Raw genomic sequence first — 8,094 nt, 5'->3', positions numbered from 1 at the left:
CTGACCATAACAGGTAAACTTCTGCCTCAGGGCACTTATTCTTGCTATTCCATGATCCTGGAATGTTCCTCCACAAAACTAGGTAGCTGGCTATTTTATCTTCTTTAGGGCTTTATTCAAATTACACTTTCTCAGTAAGACTTTCCAAGGCAAGGCCATATTGTGTGAATTACATCCTTCTACGTTGTACATACAAGCTGTATCCATCTGTGCCTTATTTTTCTCCATAGTACTTCTCACCATTTAATTCTCTGTATTTTATTATCTTGTTATTATCACCTCCTCTACAGAAATATGGTACCCAAGAAGGCAGAGATTTATTCATTGCTTGATCTCCAGTGCCTAGTACAGAACCCTCAAAACTTATTTGTCCAAGGAATGAATGAGATTAAAAATTAAAGGAGCTTATTTTCCTCTCAGAGTTTAATACTGAATTGATGTAATTAAAGAAAAGTTAAATTTACATGATTTTCCAAATCACTGATACACAAAAAAATAATCCCCATGTATAGAAAAAGTAGAACACTTATTTTCAAAATATGAGTGGAATGGCTTTCATAATGTCAAGGTTTAGATAACTTATAACTAGCATATTTTGAAACAGATGGAAATGACTCCAAAATTAGCTTTTGGACAATTTATGCTGCTCCATTCACTTATTACTTGATTTGAAACTATAGTGAATCAAATTTCTGCAGACTCCAGGGGAAATTTTAAGGCCAGCGTTCACTTTAGCATCTAGAAATGTGCTTAGCTGGCAGAGTACAGGACTCCATCCTTTCACCATCCCTGGGCATCACTGAAATAATAATTCAACGTCATAAGAAACATTGTTCAATAAAATTTATCTTGCTTCTGTTCAGTCACTCAGTCATGTCCAACTCTCTGCAGCCCCATAGACTGAAGCACACCAGGCTTCCCTGTCCTTCACCATCTCCCAGAGCTTGCTAAAACTCATGTTCATTCAGTAGGTGATGCCATCCAACCATCTCATCCTCTGTCATCCTTTTCTCCTCCTGCCCTCAATCTTTCCCAGCATCAGGGTCTTTCCTAATGAGTCAGCTGTTCGCATCAGCTGGCCAAAGTTTTGCAGCTTCAGCTTCAGCATCATTCCTTCTAATGAATATTTAGGACTGATCTCCTTTAGGATGGACTGGTTGGATCTCCTTGCAGTCCAAGGGACTCTCAAGAGTCTTCTCCAACACCACAGTTTAAAAGCATCAATTCTTTGGCACTCAGCCTTCTTTATGGTCCAAATCTCACATCCATACATGGCTACTAGAAAAACCATGGCTTTGACTAGATGGCCCTTTGTCAGCAAAGCAATATCTCTGCTTTTTAATATGCTGTCTAGGTTTCTCATAGCTTTTCTTCCTAGGAGCAAGCATCTTTTAATTTCATAACTACAGCCATCATCTGCAGTGAAATTGGAGCGCAAGAAAAGACTGTCACTGTTTCCATTGTTTCCCGGTCTATTTGCCATGAAGTGATGGGACCAGATGCCATGATCTCATTTTTTTGAAAATTAAGTTTTAAGCTAGCTTTTTCATTCTCCTCTTTCACCTTCATCAAGAGGCTGTTTATTCCTCTTTGCTTTCTGCCATGAGGGTGATATCGTCTGTGTATCTGAGGTTATTGATATTTCTCCTGGCAATCTTGACTCCAGTTGTGTTTCATTCGGGACAGCATATTGCATGTTGTACTCTGCATATAAGTTAAACAAGCAGGATGACAATATACAGCCTTGACGTACTCCTTTCACAATTTGGAACCAGTCAGTTGTTCCATGTCTGGTTGTAACTGTTGCTTTTTGACCTGCAGACAGGTTTTGCGGGAGGCAGGTAAGCTGGTCTGGTATTCCCATCTCTTTCAGAATTTTCCACAGTTTATTGTGATACACACAGTCAAAGGCTTTGGCATAGTCAATGAAACAGAAATAGATGTTTTTCTGGAACTCTCTTGCTTTTTCCATGATCCAGCGATGTTGGCAATTGGATCTCTGGTTCCTCTGCCTTTTCTGAAACCAACTTGAACATCTAGAAGTTCACAGTTCACATATTGCTGAAGCCTGGCTTGGAGAATTTTGAGCATTACTTTACTAGCGTGTGAGATGAGTGCAATTGTGCGGTAGTTTGAACATTCTTTGGCATTGCCTTTCTTTGGGATTGGAATGAAAACTGACCTTTTCCAGTCCTGTGGCCACTGCTGAGTTTTCCAAATTTGCTGGCATATTGAGTGCAGCACTTTCACAGCATCATCTTTCAGGATTTGCAATAGCTCCACTGGAATTCCATCACCTACACTGGCTTTGTTCATAGTGATGCTTTCTTGTGAAGCCCACTTGACTTCATATTCCAGGACGTCTGGCTCTAGATGAGTGATCACACCATCGTGATTATCTTGGTCGTGAAGATCTTTTTTGTACAGTTCTTCTGTGTATTCCTGCCACCTCTTCTTAATATCTTCTGCTTCTGTTAGGTCCATACCATTTCTGTCCTTTATCAAGCCCATCTTTGCATGAAATGTTCCCTTGGTATCTCTAATTTTCTTGAAGAGATCTCTAGTCTTTCCTATTCTGTTGTTTTCCTCTATTTCTTTGCATTGATCACTGAGGAAGGCTTTCTTATCTCTTCTTGCTATTCTTTGGAACTCTGCATTCAGATGCTTATATCTTTCCTTTTCTGCTTTGCTTTTTGCTTCTCTTTCCTCAGTTATTTGTAAGGCCTCCTCAGACAGCCATTTGCTTTTTTGCATTTTTCCATGGGGATGGTCTTGATTCCTGCCTCCTGTACAATGTCACAAACCTCCATCCATAGTTCATCAGGCACTCTTATCTATCAGATCTAGTCCCTTAAATCTATTTCTCAGTTCCACTGTATAATCATAAGGGATTTGATTTAGGTCATACCTGAATGGACTAGTGGTTTTCCCTACTTTCTTCAATTTAAGTCTTAATTTTGCAATTAGGTGTTCATGATCTGAGCCACAGTCAGCTCCTGGTCTTATTTTTGCTGACTGTGTGGAGCTTCTCCATCTTTGGCTGCAAAGAATCTAATCAATCTGACTTTGATGTTGACCATCTGGTGCTGTCCATGTGTAGAGTCTTCTCTTGTGTTGTTGGAAGAGGGTGTTTGCTATGACCAGTGCATTTTCTTGGCAAAACTCTATTAGTCTTTGCCCTGCTTCATTCCGTATTCCAAGGCCAAATTTGCCTGTTACTCCAGGTGTTTCTTGACTTCCTACTTTTGCATTCCAGTCCCCTATAATGAAAAGGACATATTTTTTGGGTGTTAGTTCTAAAAGGTCTTGTAGGTCTTCATAGAACTGTTCAACTTCAGCTTCTTCAGTGTTACTGGTTGGGGCATAGACATAGATTTTCCAATGGATGGTGGCAGTTTGATCTCTGGTTCCTCTGCCTTTTCTAAATCCAGCTTATACATCTGGAAGTTCTCAATTCACATACTGTTGAAGCCTGGCATGGAGAATTTTGAGCATTACCTTGATAATATATGAAGTGAGTACAATTGCGCAGTGGTTTGGACATTCTTTGGCATTACCCTTCTTTGGGATTGGGATGAAAACTGACCTTTTCCAGTCCTGTGGCCACTGCTGAGTTTTCCAAATTTGCTGACATATTGAGTGCAGCACTTTCATAGCGTCATCTTTTAGGACTTGAAATAGCTTACCTGGAATTCCATCACCTCCACTGTTTTGTTCATAGTGATGCTTTCTAAGGCCCATTTGACTTCGCCCTCCAGGATAATTGGCTCTAGGTGAGTGATCACACCATCATGGTTATCTGGGTCATTAAGATCATTTTTGTACAGTTCCTCTGTGTAGTCTTGCCATCTCTTCTTAATATCTTCCACTTCTGTTAGGTCCATACCATTTCTGTAATTTGTTGTGTCCATCTTTGCATGAAATGTTCTCTTGGTATCTAATTTATTGAAGAGATCTCTAGACTTTCCCATTCTATTGTTTTCCTCTATTTCTTTGCATTGATCACTGAGGAAGGCTTTCTTTCTCCTTGCTATTGTTTAGAAATCTGCATTCAGATGCGTATATCTTTCCTTTTCTTCTTTGCCTTTTGCTTCTCTTCTTTATCAGCTATTTGTAAGGCCTTGTTAGACAACCATTTTGCCTTTTTGTATTTCTTTTTCTTGGGGATGGTTTTGATCACCACCTCCTATAGAATACTATGAACCTGCATCCATAGTTCTTCAGGCACCCTGTCTATTAGATCTAATCCCTTGAATCTATTTGTCACTTCCATTGTATAGTCATAAGGGATTTGATTTAGGTCATACCTAAACAGTCTAGTGATTTTCCCTACTTTCTTCAATTTAAGTCTGAATTTGACAATAAGGAGTTCATGATCTGAGCCACAGTAAGCTCCTGGTCTTATTTTCACTGATTGTTTAGAACATATTTGTAAACACTTTAGTAAATCTAAGAGTTGTATTTTAACATATTTTTTGAGTCAGTGTAATAAGGTGGAAATGAAACAGGCTTTGGAGTAAGACAGATCAAATACTGGTAGTCTGACTTTGTATACAAATTATTTAGCCTCTCTAAGTCTCCACTTTCACATCATTTACACTTAAAAAACAATATTGTCTATCTTGTATGTTGGTTGTCTAGATTAAATAAAATACTGTGTCAGGGTAGACTAGATTGTGGTGCAATAATAAACAGTCTGACAGATCTCAGCTTAAAATAACAAAAAGATTCATTTCTAGTTGAGCTACAGTAGCTGTAGGTTTTCTCCCATGGAGTCATTCTTTCCCCCTTTACTCTGGAGCCCAGACTAGTGGAGCACTGCCACCTGTCACATTGCAGGTGGTCATGGCAGAGAGACAGGGGTGCTCTGGGTGATCTCACATGGGCAATTACATGCTGGGTTCCAAACTGACTTGTGTTCTTTCCAATCACAGTTTGTTATCTGAGACTGGTCACATGATGCCACTAACAAAGTCTAAGGTTAACATGCTGTTGACACCCAAATTGTGGGCTCCTGCAGGTTTGCTAAGCAGCATCAGTCATGACCATAGACAGTCTATGTAAAGTGTCTAGCACAGTATCTACCTTACATTTATCCCTTTCCTCTCTCCAACCTACTCCCCATATGCATTCTTATTTATAAAATGGAGGGATCTATACCTCAAAAGCATTATCCTTGAATTCCCAAACTGTGTTCAGTACAATTCTTACACCAGAAAATGCCCCATGGAAAAAAATGTTATGTAATAAAATTAGAGAAAAACCACATATTACATCCTTTTCAGAAATTCTCAGTGCCTGGTAGCTTTATAAAAGTTCAGAGATACAGCAAAGATAACTGTTTAATTCTGTTTAACCCAAAGCTTAAACTTAAATTTAATCACCCAACAGGTTCAACACCCAACAGGTACTAATAGCTATTAGTAACCTGTGGGTCATCCATTGAATACTCCAATGAATATAAGACTAACCTCACTGAAATTCAGCTGGCAATGAAAAAGGTATTGGAGTTTAGAAACAAAACATCTTACCCTGGGATATATTACAGAGTTTCCTAACATAGCTAATTGTTTAAAAATAGTGGTCTATAAATATGTAACTAAAATAAAAAATATTCAACAAATATTTATTGAGAGTTTAATTCTACCAGCAGTTCTGCTGAAACCAGCATTCCTATTCCATTTATTGAACACCTCCTCTGTGCCAAGTTGATGTTAGACCCTAGAAATACCAGGTTGAACAGGGCAGACAAGACCCTTGCATTGATGGTGGTCATAGTCTAGTGGGGCAATACTAATCAGTGCTGTTCTAAGACTTTGCATATGCTAATTCATTTAATTCTCATAACAACCCTTAAAGTTCCCATGAGTACTAACCTCATTTTACAGATGCAAAAAAGAGGTTTCACAGCTAGAAAAACGTTTAACATTTCCAGACTGATTAAACAAAAATTCTGTTACAGAAGAATATTCGTGGCATGGGAAACACTACTTACCGTGATTTTGATGGCAAAAGGAGAGTCCCATTTTTATTAAAAGTTGAATATTCCTGTGTTATTAACAAAAGGATTACAGATGATCTTATTTTGTGACAGTGAGCTTATAATATAATTATTTTGTGAAAAGAAAAAGAAGATATTTTTTAAGAGGAAAAAAAATATCCAGAGACTTACTTTTCTTTCAGTGCTTGAACCACAGCCATAAGAATGCCAGGCTTCAGAAGGTTTGCCTCCAGCATCCTTCACTATGTCAAGAAGACGGTCTGGATGGACTCTGAAGAGACTAGTGAAATAGCTACTGGTGGCTCCTGTCTGCAGATTTGGAACATATCAAACATGAGCAGATTGCCTACATCCTGTGCCTGTTCATTCTGGGATTTGATTCCAGAAAAGGGCAGGCACATCGGTACAGATAACACAGGGCACTTGAATGTCTCAGAAGGTAACCTGGACTGGGGGGATGGGAACTCTGTGCCCACTGCTCAGAAGACACTGTGACTAAGTCGAGTGACTGCCATCTGCAAATCACTGCCTATAACTGCAAGCCAAGGCAAGCATGTCCAGGAGCAGGCAGATTCTCACAGAACACATCACAAGCTGAAGATGGACAAAACCTGCAGGGAGCTCTGGAACAGCCATCCATGCCGAGAGCTCAGGGCAAGCCAGGAAGCATGCAAATGCCCTGGGCGTCTTCCCCCAGCCAAGGCCAGGCTCCTAGAGGCTGCCCAGGATGGAGAGATGACGAAATAATGCTTCTCCACTTCCTCTCCTTGCCCTCAGCAATTACGTAGATCAACCACTCAGTAAAAGAAGTCTTCTTCTGCCATTAAAAAACAATAGATATTAATAATAGTCATATGCCAAAGAAACAGTTATAGTTTTAACAAGAAATGTATTACTTGGTTATGCACTAGTTATCTTGTCTGAACGCACCTGCCTGGTATATGTAAGTGTAAAGTTCTTTTAAGAAAAAATTATACTGCTTACCAGAACTAGAATCCTCATGGATGGGTTCACTTCCTGACCATGGGGGTGCACACTGTCACCCAAGATTAACATGAGGTTGACCCAAGGTTAACATGAGGTTGGCCCAAGTGTTGTGTTGCACTTAGTAAAGATTCAATACTCAATGTCTCTTTATGGTAGAAACTAACCTCACTCATTTAGATCAAAAGGAGGAAAGGAGCTTTTATCTTATGAAAAATTCAATGTTTTATATGACCATACTGATCATTTATAGTTATGTTGAATAGAAATTTGAGCAATAAAATACTGACAGAATTCTTTGGGGGAACAGATTGAATTAATACATAAGAGTGATTTAGTTGAGCATATATGCAAACAAAGACGTGAATTTGCCACCCTTACAATGTTGTCTCAAATAATTTAAATATTCTCTCGTCATCCTGATGTTGAAGCTGAAACTCCAATACTTTGGCCACCTGATGCAAAGAACTGACTTATTTGAAAAGACCCTGATGCTGGGAAAGATTGAAGGCAGGAAGAGAAGGGGACGACAGAGGATGAAATGGTTGGATGGCGTCACCGACTCAATGGACATGAGTTTGAGTGGACTCCAGGAGTTGGTGATGGACAGGGAGGCCTGGCGTGCTGCAGTCCATGGGGTCGCAAAGAGTCAGACATGACTAAGTGACTGAACTGAACTGAAGTGAATCTTGGTAAACTAATTTTCTCAAATTGTTGTGGAATTAAGTCTCAACCTATCTCTGTTAGCACTGTCACAGAATGCACCTTTTTAAGTTATTTTTTTAACAAGTTAACTATGGATTAGTGAGGCTTTAGATTACATTGGTATATAATTTGTAGCCAGTACATCATCTGCCTCTAATAGTGAGAGTGGAATAAACCAACATATTAACTCAATCTATGCATCACAAAATTAAGATTAAAGGAAATAGGAATTTAACACCATAGGAGATGCTGAAGGATGAAGTTCTTTTATTTTTTTTTCTTTCCCACCTGTGTGATTATTTTTCTGTTGATGTGAAAATTATATATTCTATATGCCTAACTTACTAAGACCTACGCTTATCAGCATATGTATTTTCTGTCTAAGACAAGGACTTTAGAACTCT

Source organism: Capra hircus, chromosome 17 (assembly GCF_001704415.2).
Source record: "Capra hircus breed San Clemente chromosome 17, ASM170441v1, whole genome shotgun sequence".
Lineage (NCBI taxonomy): Eukaryota > Metazoa > Chordata > Mammalia > Artiodactyla > Bovidae > Capra > Capra hircus.
Note: the sequence above shows the minus strand (reverse complement) of the source record.